We start from the raw sequence: 15,942 nt of genomic DNA on the forward strand, positions 1-15,942 counted from the left end.
ACTCGAGGCTCTTAGTCCAAGGTCGGTTTCATCGTAGTTGAATTCGAGTTGGTGGGGTTAAATTGAATTAAAATTATTTTAATTTTTTATGTGTTTATATAAAAATTTGGGAAAGTTGTGTTTTGCCCACCAATTTGGACTTAATAGCTTTTTAGGAACCCAACTCTCCGTAATCCAAAATATGTCCACTGTTGGCCAAAAAAATATCATTTCTATGCACTCTCCACTGCTTATAATTTCATTTCCAGAATTACCCCTTCAGCCTCCCATGTCAGCAGCCATCTTCCTCTCCATGTCACTACGGGAAGTTATGCTTTTAGCCTCCCATGTCAGCAGCCATCTTCCTCTCCATGTCACCACGGGAAGTTATGTTTTTAAGCACCCATGGTTATCATACCTGTACGAGCCTATATCATCTTGAACAACCTCAAGATTTCTTGGTGGAGAAGACTACATGCTGCAAGTGCCCTCGTATGCTTGGATTTGGGTGTCTTGGTGAGAGGGAAAGAACCCTGGTTGATTCTTGATTGAAATGGGTAATATCTAGGGAAAGTGATCTTCAATGGCGGGTTCACCCCTTAACACGCCTGCACAATGCATTGGAAGGTGTGTTGGTTTTGTTGGTGAAATCTATCTTTTCTCCCCCCTTCTTGAGTTGTACTGCAATTATAAATTGGGAAAAACTAACAAAGAGAGATTCTAAGATGCTCAACCATAAGGGACCCTAGGTACTACCTTAAGGTAACCTTTTCTAAGCCTCGGGTCTTCCTTTGTGACCCTTACACCATCCCATCATGTGGTTCTCTTCAGTGTTGAAATGATCCACCAATGGTTTCTCGGGACTGTAACTTAGGTACTACCTTAAGAGCCCTTAGATACTACCTTAGTAGCCTTGAGGTACTACCTTAAGGAACCCTAGGTACTACCTTAAGTTAAACTTGAACTCAACCTCTCACAAGCATCGGGTCTTCCTTGGTGATCCTTAGACCATCCAATTATGTGGTTCTCTTCATCCCTCAAATGCTCCACCAATGGTTTCTTGGGACTGTAGCTTAGGTACTACCTTAAGGGCCCTTAGGTACTACCTTAGTGGCCTTAAGGTACTACCTTAAGGGACCCTAGGTACTACCTTAAGTTAAACTTCAACTCAACCTCTCCAAAGCCTCGGGTCTTCCTTGGTGACCCTTAGACCATCCAATTATGTGGTTCTCTTCATTCTCCAAGTGGTCCACCAATGGTTTCTTGGGACTGTAGCTTAGGTACTACCTTAAGGGCCCTTAGGTACTACCTTAGTGGCCTTGAGGTACTTCCTTAAGGGACCCTAGGTACTACCTTAAGGTAAACTTGAACTCAACCTCTCCCAAGGATCAGGTCTTCCTTGGTGATCCTTAGACCATCCAATTATGTGGTTATCTTCATCCCTCAAGTGGTCCACCAATGGTTTCTTGGTATTGTAGCTTAGGTACTACCTTAAGGGCCCTTAGGTACTACCCTAGTGGCCTTTAGGTACTACCTTAAAGGACCCTAGGTACTAGCTTAAGGTAAACTTGAACTCAACCTCTCCCAAGCATCGGGTCTTCCTTGGTGACCCTTAGACCATCCAATTATGTGGTTCTCTTCATCCCTCAAGTGCTCCACCAATGGTTTCTTGGTTTTGTAGCTTAGGTACTACCTTAAGGGCCCTTAGGTACTACCTTAGTGGCCTTGAGGTACTACCTTAAGGGACCCTAGGTACTACCTTAAGCTAAACTTCAACTCATATTTAGTTGGACAACATATTTTTCATATTTCAATTTGTTTTAAGCATCAATTGTCATTTTTGGGTTTGTATAAATTAAATTAGACAAAGCCTTATGTGGTTTGGTTTTCCTTGTGCATATCATTAATTCTTTTACCATTAATGTTGGATGTTGCTTCAATGTGGCTAATAAAATCATAGATGATAATGTTTTCTACTATTTTTAATTTTGTTTGTTCAATTATATTAAATTGTAACTACTTGTCTCTTATCCTGCTGTCTAAAAGAGAGATGGACAGTACCAGGTTGATTCTAATGCCACTCCTACCATGCTAAATTGCCTCATGTACAAACTGTCATATTTCAGGTCAGCTTTTGCTTTGGACTTGGTTCTTCATATGTAAAGGTTATGCTTGGGTTAGTCTTTGATACATGATTATTTGTGTCTGTTTTCTTTTAGATTTGTGGAGACAGATGGTAAAGGCTTTCATCGACTAAGGCGGACTGAAATTGGGAATAAATATTTCAAACTCACCCATTTCAAGGAGGTTAGATAATCTAAATCCCCAATTTCGCATTAGTGCATAAAAATGGAGTCTGCCACAAGATCTTGAAGCCTATCAGGCTGTCACAACTTATTTGAGAGTTAAAACTTTGAACACTTGTCATATACTCATAATATGGTGGTGCCTTGGGATGTAGTTCGGAGATAGTTCAGGTTTCATGTTTGAGCCTCTTTGAAATTTAAGTGTGGGATAGAGGAAGAATGGTCCATATCACCTGAGATTTGTTTTGCCAGGTGATACATGTCTTACTGTTAGGGTGGATTCCCCATGATCAGGAAAAGAGGGGAAAAAAAATTAACAAAATTGTTAAATGTGGTGCTTATTATTGTAATGTGAGTTAAGAGAATGTTGACTTCTTAGTGTTAGTGTTGGACGCCCCATCCAAATGGCATGTATTTAAACTTGCCACACAGAACTCCTAAAGACATCTCTTTTGACGTACACCAACCCTTATGAGATTGGGAATTTTCTATTGAATAATTTTCTCTATAAAGTCCCATGTCTGTTCTGATTAACTTTCCATGGTTTAGTTATGATTAACTGTCCATGGTTTATAATCAATGACCATAATTCGCTACTCAATATTGGATGGTTTGGATATACAAATTAAACCTCCGAATAACAGGATCCGTGTAAAAACCAAAGAAATCAAAATCGGTATGCATGATAAACACCTGTACATTGCATTTGTTTATGATTCGGTGCAAAATTACCCACTGACCTTTTGTTGTCTCCTCCCTTTGTAGATAGCAAGCTCCACAACCAGCTCAAAAAAGAAATAAGTATCCCTGCCAATGAAGGGCACCTCCAGAAGATGTTGTCTCCAATTAGTGACTTGTAACCCACATATTTAATATGCTTGAGCCTCTAGAGAGCTAGTGCACCAGCATTAATAGCCATTTCTCTTATAGAAAAGCAAACGTATCAATCAAAGATACAAAATTGTCTATACAACATTCAGATGCAAAATTGTCTTCTTACCCTTCCAGAAAGCCTATATCAACCAATCATTGAAAACTTGGACATAGAAATGCCAAAAGTACATAAACAGAATGCCACCTTATGAATCTCCACAGTCAAATTATCAACCCTTTCTCATGGCATTCAACATTGTTTTCAGATTTTCTCACTTTCTTTCAAGGAGTATATATTAAAAAAACATAAAAACAAAAACATAAGTTATATATGCAACAAAAGGACTTTCCCCAATTACACGAACATTTGTGAATAAGATTGATTAGACAGAGTTTCTTGAGCATGCAGATACCATTACTGTATATATTACAGTCCTCAAGCTTCCTCTATATTTAATGGGATGTGTCTTAAGATATAAAGGGAACTAAAGGCATACTGCTTAACTACCCTTATCCAAATAACAAAATAAACCAAGGAGCCTATTGTGATGTCTTCATCTTTGATATCTCGTCCAACAAGAATCTGGATTCAGCTTCAAAATCATCTTGCACAACAGCCCTGGCTGTGATCCATTGCCTTTTCTCATTCTTGTATTCATGCTGTGCAACAATAATCTGGAAAAGATTAGGGACCCAAATAGCGTCCTTCATTTTATGTTGGAATCGTTTTTCCTCTCCCTCCTGCGGAGAAAATTGGGTTTTTAAAACATCAGATTTTGAATGCTAGAAGTTCATCCTTTTTTTGTTTCATAGAACGCAACTACGCTACCAAATAAGTAACCAACTACATATGAATTAATGCATCACTGAGCAACTCTTTCAAGTTAACTAACATTTTGGACAAACACATAGATATTTCAATACTGTCAAGAGTTTACCTGTGGTTTCAGCTTATCAAGCTCATCAGCAGAGCACCCAAATATTCTCTCTGCTTGTTCATTGAACAGAGAAAGGATAGCTTCACCACTATCATCTGAAACTTTCACTACCATTATGTACCTGGAAAACAAAACAGAATGGAACAAAGAAACATCATTCATAGGACAACACACACCTATTTTAACTACTATTGCTGGATTCTTATTTAATCAAATTCCATGAATCCCTCACCTTCAACTGCAGTCATCATCATTCTTTTCCTCTCCTTCCCACCAATACCCAGATTCAATAGCATCTGTCACTTTCTTGTTGCATGTCTGACAAGCCCGATACAGTAATACTCATACAATTGTGATTATTGAAAATCCCACATGTTCACATAAATGTAGGATTTACACCTCAGACTTAGGTTGGATATTTGAGACTCAGTTTGGTCAGCTAACCTTTTGTTTAAACCCCTCTAAACTTGGAACTTCTAGACCCAATATGTCCTGACAGTATACTTGATGTTCTTGATAATTCGTCATGTTCAGATAATTTTGTTACTCTTTTGATAAAACAAAAATTTTAAAGATGGTTAAGACTCAAAATTTGATTTTGAAAGCCTGAGAATTGAGAACCCCTTAGCTTTAGAAAAGATTCCTCCATTGGTGTTTTTCATTTTAAGACCATGCCCTCTTAATATTTCTCTTCCTTAACCAATGGGCTCTTTCTCAGTTGCTTTAAGTGTTGTGAGGCCAGTGAGAGTTCTTGGTTCAGAAAATGGACCCTGTAATCTCTCTCTCTCAATGGTTGTAGTTATGGTTAAGCTTCTTGATATGGATCATCTTATTGGTAGGAATTGGACAAATGCCTAACATGGTGTGTTGTGAAAGGCAAGCCCAAGGTTGGTGTTTGTCTTGATTACTTCCTTTTACAAAATCCTTGACTCTTTGCATTTGAAGGATTCAAACAAAAGGAGGAAGAAGTTCTTAGGGATAATACCAGGTGCCCCTTTTGATCTAGTTAAGAGGAGAGGAGAGGCAGTGGTGAGTATAAAGGTTGTTTCTTTTGAAGGATTTTAAGGCAGTTCGTTTCCTTTTGTTGTATTTCCTTATCCTGATATTTTGGTGAATTTTTCTATTAATAAGTTATCTCTATTAATAGCAAAGTAATGTCTACAGTAGATTCATGGTATTGCTGATAAGAAAGTGTGAGATGGTATAATTTGAAGGCTGGAAGCATGTGGAAAGCTGTTACTGAGTGAGGATGCATTCATGCATGGATACACAAAAATATCATGTACCACAAGGACTAGTCCACTGACCAGAATGGTGGACAGCTTGATTTATGTTGAAAGGGGTAAATGAACAAGAGGAAGACAAGCAAAAACGTGAATTGAGGTGGTGAAAAGAAAGGATGTGAATATAAGTGTTCAACTAAAGGAATGATCCTGTAGATAGCAGGATGGTCAAGAAGGATTTGATGCCAGTGATCCTAACAAGTTGGGATGGGTTGAGTTGATATACCAACTATCAACCAAATATGAGTTTCATATACTATTTATGACATATTGATATTTGTTTTCCTAAGCCCAACTAGGTGGGATACTGCTATACTTGGTTAATTTATGGATTTAGAACCACTTGAAGGGTTAGCATCCCCATTTACCGTGATTTGACAAAGGTTTAGAATAATTTAAATTGCTGTATTCGTATACATTAGACTGGTAGCAGGGAAAACAAATAGATCAGTAGGCCTTCTAGTAATCGAGGCCTATGATTTCATTCTTACTGGTACATTGATGACCTCATGTCCAGCCCTGTGCCTTTTGTTCTTATACATGCATCATGAGGATAGACTGAAAGACTCTGAACAATATCTGATCTAGCCGTATACATGTATATAGTAACCCTGAACTGAGACCCATTATTTTGTTCTTACATCTGTATGGTGTGGACACCAGATCTAAATCAATATATGTATACTACATAGGCACAGTGAGGACACTTGATCTACGTCAGAATATGTATACTATGTAAATACTCTAATCAACTCAAAGAGGAAAAAATAATACCCAACCTGAAAAACTGCCTTGGTCAACCTTTTGACTTCTGCTATATCCACTGTGTTCTTCCTTTGCATTCTATGTTGGGCATGCCCTTGCTGGTCTGGGACAGACCTGTGCGAAAGGAGACAACATAAACATGGCACGGGCAGAATTGAAGAGCAAAAATTAATAGGATAAAAGAATTATAGCTCCTGACCTATGATCTGGGTATATTTGATTGTAGTTCAATCATTTGAAAAAAAACAAATGGCTTATAATTTAACTCATTGAAGATTTTTTTTTTCATGATCCTTCCAGATACAGTAAACATTATAGCTCATTCCCAAATTGTAATGGAGAAATAATTTATTTTCTTCATATATGTTTTTTTTTTCCTTTTTATTCCATTTTCCAGGTAATTGGATCTATCACTGGGGTTAGGCTCCTCATTGACACCTTTCCTGAAGTGGGATTTGGGCCACGTTTGATTGTTGACATCCATCATGGTGCACTGACAGAAGGGTTTCTGACATTTTCAATTGTTATGATCTCGGTGACTAAATCTTTTTGGCCTTATGTAGGTAATGGGATGGGCTTATGCTCGCGGGGATCATATAACCAAGGAGCATATACTTGTTTACTGGCTTGCCCCAATGGAGGCACTCTACTGGCAGTCTGGACATTCCGGTTGCTGGTTCAGCCACACAAGGAGGAGAAAGAAAAAATGAAGGCTAATTGTCAATGTTCATTTGTCAAGGTTGAGTAGGTCTTGGTTGAGCTGTGCAGTTGGTTTTTAGGAACATTTAGATGGTTATGCTTTTAGACTCTGGTTACCTCCTTTTAGTTTGATCCAAGGCCCATAGCCCAATCCGAATGATTGATATGTTTGCAAAAAACAACAAAAGGCAGAGCTCCGTCAAGCCTGCAGAATCTGAGTGGTTGGGAGTGGGATGGGACTTGGGAGACACCCATCTAATATATAGGGAAAGTTGTGTTTTTTCCCTCCCCCTGTTTTATGGATCTGTTCTAGGGGCCATTAAAATTAAATTTCGCAAACCCTAAACCCACGATTTTTGAGTTAGGCTGAAAAATACCATTTTTGCCTGCAAATCGTGATCAGATTACCAAATAGCATCTTATTGTGCCATTGGATTTAAATTTCGCAAACCCTAAACCCACAAATTTTTACCCAGGCTGAAAAATACCACCTTTACCTGCAAATCGTGATCAGATTACCAAATAGCATCTTATTGTGCCATTGGATTTAAATTTCGTAAACCCTAAACCCACGATTTTTTAGCCAGGCTGAAAAATACCACCTTTGCCTGCAAATCGTGATCAGATTACCAAATAGCATCTTATTGTGCCATTGGATTTAAATTTCGCAAACCCTAAACCCACGATTTTTTAGCCACCCTCAAAAATACCACATTTGCCTGCAAATCGTGATCAGATTACCAAATAGCATCTTTTTTAAAAATAAAAAATAAAAATGTTTAGAGAGCTCGTGAACAATGCAAAACAACCTTCATCCCAAATCTTTTCTCAACAGCCACACAAAGCCTTAAATGGAAAACTCACCTGCGATTACTCCAAAAGGAAGACCAAGCTCCACCGCGGTTTCCAGAAACGATCCATGAAATTGCAGATCACGTTAGGGCAAAAGGAGAGAGAGTCACGGAGTTCCCAAATTTCAGAGTTTATAGGTCGGGTGTTGCGTGGGTTTTCCTAATTTCCTAACTGGGGTAATTTCGGAAATGAAATTATAAAACAGTGGATAGCGCATGAAAAGGATAATTATTTTGCAACAGTGGACATATTTTGGATTACGAAGAGTTGGGTTCCTAAAAAGCTATTAAGTCCAAATTGGTAGGCCAAAACACAACTTTCCCTAAAAATTTAAATAATAAATAAGATAAAATTTTAATACAATAAAAAAATAAAAATAAATTTATATATATTTAAAAAAAAATCAAATAAACATATAATATAATATAATTTTATATTTTATCTTTAAAAAATTTTAAAAAATAAATATTATTATATATGATAATATATATTACAATTATTATAAAAACATTAAATCTGATCGAGATTTGTTAATATAGATTATAATCCCGTTACAACTTTTTTGGAAAAAGGCCATAGCATCATTTTCTTGGTCTCAAAGGGTGAAATGTGTGATAAGGAAAAATCCTAAGATTCACAATTTATAAATTTTTTATATAATTAAATATTGAATATAATCTTAGAAGAAAAGAAAATATTCAAGGAATTCTTTTCTTTAATTCTTAAGTTAGATTTTTTCACTTATTCAACCTAATAGCAAAATTCTAATATTTCTTAGCCTTAATTAGTTACTTCAACCATATTTTCATGCTTATATTTTAGTATATGCAAAAATGAGGAGAAAAAATAACAACAAATAAAAAGTATGTGAAGCACTTTTCCTTAATATGTGTTTAATTATAAAATTCTTATGCCTTTTTTATTTTTTCACTTTAAATAATAATTTTAACTATGTTTGGTTTCGAAAATTTTGAGGGAAAATGTAAGAGAGAGAAAATTGATGGGAAAAGTAGAAGGAAAGAAAAAAAATTAAAATTAATAAATTATTTTTATTTGCTACTTCAAACTTATTTAACTTATTTTAACTCATCAATATAAATATTAAATAATTTGAAAATGTGTAAGTTACTTTAAGACAACTAAATATGGAAAAATCATTTTCCTTAATTTTTTTTCCCCTTTTGTTAGTACTTTTTAGTTATGTTTGGTTGTCGAAAAATTTGAGGGAAAGAAAATATAAAGGAAAAGTACAAGAAGAGAAAAAATAAAGGAAAATGCAAAATAAATTAAAAGTCCATAAATTATTTTTATTTTCTACTTCAAAACTTGTTTTACTTATTTTAACTCATCGATATAAATATTAAATAATTTAAAAATACATAAGTTTCTAATTAGTTTTAATTATATTTGATTTTCTTTTATATTTTTCATAAATCAACCAAACCAAAAATAAGAAAATTATTTTCTTTTTTTGTATTTTATTTTATTTCTAGGAATCAAATATTAGTGTTTTTTGGGAAAATGAGAATGAAAGAAAATAGAGGGAAAAAACATAAGAAAAAAAAATAAGAAAAATTAAAAATAGGTTTAAATTTAATAAATTATTTTTATATATTTCTTCAAACTCATTTTACTTATTTTTCTTTATTATAACAAAATTAAGTAATTTAAAAATATTTAAATTTCAAATTAATTTTAATTATATTTAACTTTCTATAGTGAAACCAAACACAAGAAAATTATTTTACTTAAATTTTTTTTTCTTTCCCTAATATTTTTTTCATAAGATATATAATTTTATTATTTTTAATATAAAACAAGCTCCACTCTTTTACATTTTCTCATTTTTTTTTTTTTTTTGTCTTTTTGTTTTCAGCGTTTACCATGGGGAAAGTTATGCTTTGGGCTTCCCATCCTAACATAATAGCATTTTCAAAACCCAACAATGGGAAATATGATAATCAACTTTTAATATGAAAAATTTTATCATTTTTGTGCACTCTAAGCTAGCTCCATCTTCTGTACCCAAATTGCTCCTCTGTTTCTCCAGCTCAGCATCCTCAGCATCATCACAACCTCCATATCACCCTCTCTCATTTGGAAGTTTTCTCTAATTTTTCTTCACTCCCGAAAACCCAAAATCTCTCATTTCATTTTAGAAACTCAAATCCAAAACTCTAAGACGATGTTAAAATGTGCCTTTCAGCTTGTCTAAGAGTCATGGGAGTCTAAGAGAATTCAGGAAAAATGAAATAGAGCTCGGGTGGAGAGAGTGGGTACCCAAAAATTGAAACCCTAACCTTCAAATGTGTCTTAGACTCACAAATCTGTGTCCAAGATAGCTATATTAGCAATAAATAACACCAAACATCTTTCCTAGATCATTAAATCGGCTAAGCCCTTGAAGAACCAAAGGAAATGGTGCAGAAAATGAAACACAAAAGACTCTTAAAGTATTGGGTCCCGACGAACCGGCCGACTGGTCCTCAACCGGTGATTGTACCTTAGGTATTACCTAAATTGACCTTAGGTACTACCTTAGTTAAACTTAGGTATTACCTATGTGAAGCCTCAAAACTTCATTTATGGATATTACTTACTTCATTTGTGACCTTTAGAGCATATCATTTTGTGATTAATTAGTGTGATTAGCTGGTTCAACTTTGGTATTTTGGTGACTGTACCTTAAGTACTACCTTAATAGCCATAAGGTTTTACTTTAATCTACCTTAAGTACTACCTTAACCAACCTTAGGTACTACCTGAGTAAAACTTGTGTACTACCTATTTGAAGTATTAGAACTTCATTTGTGGATATTACTTACTTTATTTGTGACCCTTAGAGCACGTCATTATGTGATTAATCAATGTGGTCAATTGGTTCACCTTTGCTATTTTGGTGACTGTACCTTAGGTACTACCTTAATAGTCCTAAGGTACTACCTTAATCGACCTTAGGTACTATATTAATTAAGCTCATTCAACTATCTAGGAGCGGGTTGAGGTCCTTTTTAGTTTTAGACATAAAACCGATCGACCGATTACCCCTTCCCAGTCGAGGTTCGATTGAGAATAAAGTAAGAAATATCCACAAATGAAGGTCCGATGCTTCATATAGGTAGTACCCAAGTTTTACTTAATTAGTACCTAAGGTCGGTTAAGGTAGTACCTAAAGTAGATTAAGGTAGTATCTTAGAGCTATTAAGGTAGTACCCAAGGTATAGTTACCAAAATACCAAAGGTGAACCAATTGGCCACACTAATTAATCACATAATAACGTGCTCTAAGGGTTACAAATGAAGTAGGTAATCTCCATAAATGAAGTTCTGAGACTTTAGATAGGTAGTACCTAAGTTTTACTTAGGTAGTACCTAAGGTTGGTTAAGGTAGTACCTAAGGTAGATTAAGATAGTACCTTAAGACTATTAAGGTAGTACCTAAGGTACATTCACCAAAATACCAATGTTGAACCAACTGATCACACTAATTAATCACAAAATAACATGCTCTAAAAGTCATAAATGAAGTAAGTAATATCCACAAATGAAGTTTTGAGGTTTCACACAGGTAATGCCTAAGTTTAACTAAGGTAGTACCTAAGGTTAATTAAGATAGTACCTAAGGTAGATTAAAGTTGTACCTAAGGGCTATTAAGGTAGTATCTAAAGTACAGTCATCGGTCGAGGTCCGGTAAAGGACCAATCGACCGGTTCATTGAGACCCAATACTTTAAGAGTCTTCCATGCTTCATTTTCTGTACCATTTTCTCTAGTTCTTCAAGGGCTTCGTCAATTTAATGGTTTAGGAGAGATGTTTGGTGCTATTTCTTGTTAATAGGGTTATCTTGGACACAGATTTACAAGTGTAGGACACATTTGGAGGTTAGGGTTTCGGTCTTTGGGTACCCACTCTCTCCACCCAAGCTCTATTTCGTTTTTCCCGGATTCTCTTGGACTCCCATGGCTCCTAGACGAGCCGAAAGACGCATTTTGACATTGTCTTGGAGTTTTGGATTTGAGTTTCTGAATTGAAATGAGAGATTTTGGGTTTTCGGGAGTGAAGAAAGATGAGAGAAAGCTTCCAAATGAGAGAGAGTGATATTGAGGTTAGGATGATGCTGAGTTGGAGAAACGGGGGGAGCAATTTGGGCATAGAAGATGGAGCCAACTCAGAGTGCACAAAAATGATAAAACTTTTCATGTTAAAAGTTGATTATCATATTTCCCATTGTTGGGTTTTGAAAATGCTATTATGTTGGGATATGAAGCCCAAAAACACAACTTTCTCATTAATGGAAAAAGATGCTTGCAAGGCAAGCAATCAAAGGGACAAAATCAAGTCAATTTTCAATATTAATAGAATTAAAGTTGACAAATTTTCAAAGCAAACAATCTTATAAGGTAGGAAATTAAGGTGTGGTTTGACCACTTATTTGAATAAGTTACTTTTAAAAATATTTTTTCTATTTTTATTTTGTAAAAACATTATAAAATTAATTTATATAATATTAATTAAATTTAATTCAAACGGTATTGAAAATGAAAATATTTTTGTAATTATAAATAAATTAAAAAATAAATAGTTTTTAGTAAAACATGAATAGTAACATTATAATAAAATTATAAATTACATTTTTTTATAATAAAAAATTTACTGTTTAGTATATGTTAGAAATATAAAAATATTAACATTTTTGGAATGAAAAATAATTATTATTAATAATATTTTATTTAAAATGAATAACAAATTAAATTTAACTTTTTTTTACATGTAAATTCAAGTTTTTTATTACATGTGCTCATTTATTACTCAACTAGGAATATAATATTTTAAAATATTTTAATTTAATATTACTAATTGGATTGATTTTTTGTTCCAAATTATTCTTAAAAATTAAAATATTTATTAAATAAATTAAATTATTAATTATGTCTTATTTAATTTATAATCTATTTCTATAATGATTTTTTTTATTTAAAAATATAGTTATATGTTTAGAAGAAATAATATATCAGTTTTGATTTATTATTTTTTTAGTGATTAGGTTTATTTTTAAAATTTTAAATTAATTTTTAAAAATTTTAAAATTCAATAATAAATTCAACAAAAAGCTTGAGAAGAGGGGATAACAGAATAAGGAAAAAAAGGAGAGAGAGAAGGAGTAGGTAAAATGAGAAGCTCGTGGGATCTTGTTTGGGTTGGAGGAAGAAGAAGAGAGTGCTAGAAGCCCAGCCCATACTGCTAGAGGAGAAGTGTTACTGGGTATGGTTATTGGAAAATTTTTATATGTGCTAACATTAATTGAATAATTTAAATTTGCAAAAAAAAAAAAAAAAAAAAAACGGCTTAATAGATAGTCTATGATATAATGAGCTCAATTAACTAGTGATCATATTTGGATTAGGTTTTGCATCTTTTGAATAAAAGCTCAGTTGAGTGGCAAGTATAGGTTATGGGTCTCATTGAAGCCCATTATGGGAGGGCCCAATAAGAACTCAATATTGAGTTATGTTAAGTCCCCTCTCTAATCTAGATAAAATGATGTTTTTTGTTTTCCCGTAGAATCATCATAGCTGTTATCAAGATCATAGAGAGGAAGACTTAGTTGCAACAGTCAATCACTTTTTTTTTTTTTTGTGATGGCTCAAATAGGTATGTTTTTTATAGTAATTTTCTATTGTTAGTTTCCTTTAATCATGTATGATTAATTTATGTGATTATATAAATATCTTACAATGGTTACTACGGATCATAGTTCTTTTCATTAATAATCTATTCTTCGTCATTTTTTTGGATGTTTCTAGGCATTTGTTGTTGTTTGGGAGTAGATGAAAGAAGCTTCATATTATCCTGCAGATTCAGAATTTGATTGAAAACTTGATATTGCTTTATTTTCCTGTTCTGTTGGACTTAACTTTGAGACTGAATCTGAATATACACTGACGTTTGCTACTTGGTATTTGAAGATCACACTTTAATTCTTGTTTAAAATTCATCCTAGCATGTTCAGTTGTTTCAAGCCCATTGACAAATAATGAAATGTGGCTTGTTTGGCTACCCACTCCTTGTTTGCCTCTTCTCTGTTTCTCTTGTGTTTCATTTCTATGCTTCTGTATCTATATCTCTTCCCTTTTCATTATTTGGTGCCCTGGGCTATGGAGGTCATAGTAGGATGAGTATTTCAAGAGAAGTGGGAACTTTGTGAAGACTGTGTACAATAAGGATTGCTTGTGGTCTCGTCAGATGCAGAGACTTTTTTTTTTTTTTTTTTTTTGTTTCTGGGGGGCTCTCTGTTTGTGGTATGCTGGGTTGGTATTCATCAGTTGCATTCTCATCTGGGAGAGACGGGGAGAGTTGGGTAGTGGTGGAGAGGGTGAGAGGATGAAGATCGATCTTGAGAGAGTTGGGTTGCTGAGTAAAAACATCCAAGATTGAAAATGATGATCTGTATATTGAACTATTGCGTGGATTCAAGCCTTCGGTGATGAAATTCCCACGTACAGAAGTATTCTTTCCAATGACCGCTGTTTCTATATTGGAACCCCAGAAGAAAGGCTATTTCCTTTGTGCAGAAACTCCTGATGCAGCCAGAGCTTGGGTATTTACTTTGCATGCAACATAGTTGGTTCTCAAGGCACCCTTCAATCCGAAGGACAGCAGAGAAAAGATGACTCAGATCACGTTTGAGACCTCTAGTGTGCATGCCAAGTCCCAGTCCCATGCACGAGTCATATTCCACCTTGGGTACATACATGAGCATCAAGAAGGAAACTTTCTGGACCACCTCAAGCATCACAGCTGGAAATAAAGATCAGATACGGTCTATAATTGAAGCTGACCTCTTTCTACCCCTTGTTTATCTGCTTCAAAATGCTGGATTTGAGATCAAGAAAAATGATGCTTGGGTCATTTCGAAGGCTCCTCTTGGTGGACCCATGACCAAATAAAGTTCTTGGTGAACAAGGGTATGGTATTAAGCCATCATATGATCTTCTTATCTGTCCCGACCCAAGAATTGTCACCATCTGCCCTTGCTGGAATAGAAACTTTGCTGCATGCACGCCTTGATATGAAGACCACGGTTGGAGACTCTCAAGGAAGAAATGCAAGAAGGTTTTCTTACATCGGTACATTGAGGATTGCACGGAGGAAATGGAATTCACTGAAACTGAGGGCAATAGGAATGATGTTGTGTCTGAGTATCAGCAACACCTGTGCCTGCATCTTGGAAAGAAGTTCACATGAACCTAAAAGAAAGTTTACAAGCAAGGCCAAAAAGTCAGCTCAATCAGTCCCTCCGGTTGCACCAAGGATTTCTCTGCACTGTTCTGCTGCCTCATTTCATCCACAGGTGGGCCCACCTGTGACTGTCACCCATGCGGTTCCTGCACTAAGTCCTCTGCCAAGCCACATTCAACTTGCTGCCACAGCCTCACCTATTATTGGAACCCAACATTTAGATGCTGGGAATTCAGTCAAGGAGCAGGTATTAAGAGTAAAAATTGTAACTGGGAGGATCCTTGAACCCATTCAATGCCAAGGGCTGATGGTGTTGGAGCCCAGTCTGCCTTGCGTGTCCAGTCAGCTTTGATCACCAAACCAGGACCAATCAATTCAAAACTTCTACCCCACTTTCATAAGTGGGAAGACAAGTGCCTTATTGCAGCGTAGTTCTGTACCGCCATCTCAACAACCTCCTGGTTTTGTTTTAGGAATTGAGCCTACTACTCAAACCCCTAAGCCTGTTTCTCAGGCAGCACCTGTTCGTTCTCCTGAAAAATCACAGGCTGCCACCAAGATCAAATCCCGTTGATCCTCATAGAAAAAATGTCTCTCTTCTGGAGGAATATTTCAGTGTTCGAATTTTTGATGAAGCATTACAGCGTGTTGATGAGCTGAGGTCTCCTACATCTCACATGGCCACGGGCTGCTCTGATGGTACTTTGAAACTATGGAGAAGCAACTCTTTTAGATCATCAAGCCCTCATTTTCTATGGGAGCTTGTGGGTATGTTTGTGGCACATCAAGGACCCATCAGTGCAATATCTTTGACTGATTGCGGCCAGAGGATTGCAACCATCTGCATGGTTGGTCATTTAAGCACTGCCAGCACTCTTCGTATATGGGAGCTGCTTCATTCAGCAGAAACTAGAAACTGCCACGGTGGATGAAAAGACTAAGATATTTCCTGAGATTGTTCACATTCTCATACTTCGATGGCTGATGTCTTTGGTAATTATCATATA

General features: G+C 35.4%; 1 long non-coding RNA gene across 1 annotated transcript; it reads right to left on the bottom strand.

Moving 5' to 3' along the window:
- Positions 1–3,465: 3,465 nt before the first annotated feature.
- On the bottom strand, positions 3,466–7,888 carry LOC100264432 (uncharacterized). The gene is made up of 5 exons (XR_786947.3): positions 7,708–7,888; positions 6,159–6,258; positions 4,329–4,414; positions 4,097–4,217; positions 3,466–3,899 (listed from the first exon to the last, which is right to left on the bottom strand). It is a non-coding gene; the product is annotated as an uncharacterized LOC100264432 (long non-coding RNA).
- Positions 7,889–15,942: the final 8,054 nt, after the last annotated feature.

Source organism: Vitis vinifera, chromosome 12 (genome assembly GCF_030704535.1).
Source record: "Vitis vinifera cultivar Pinot Noir 40024 chromosome 12, ASM3070453v1".
In the NCBI taxonomy this organism is placed as follows: Eukaryota; Viridiplantae; Streptophyta; class Magnoliopsida; order Vitales; family Vitaceae; genus Vitis; species Vitis vinifera.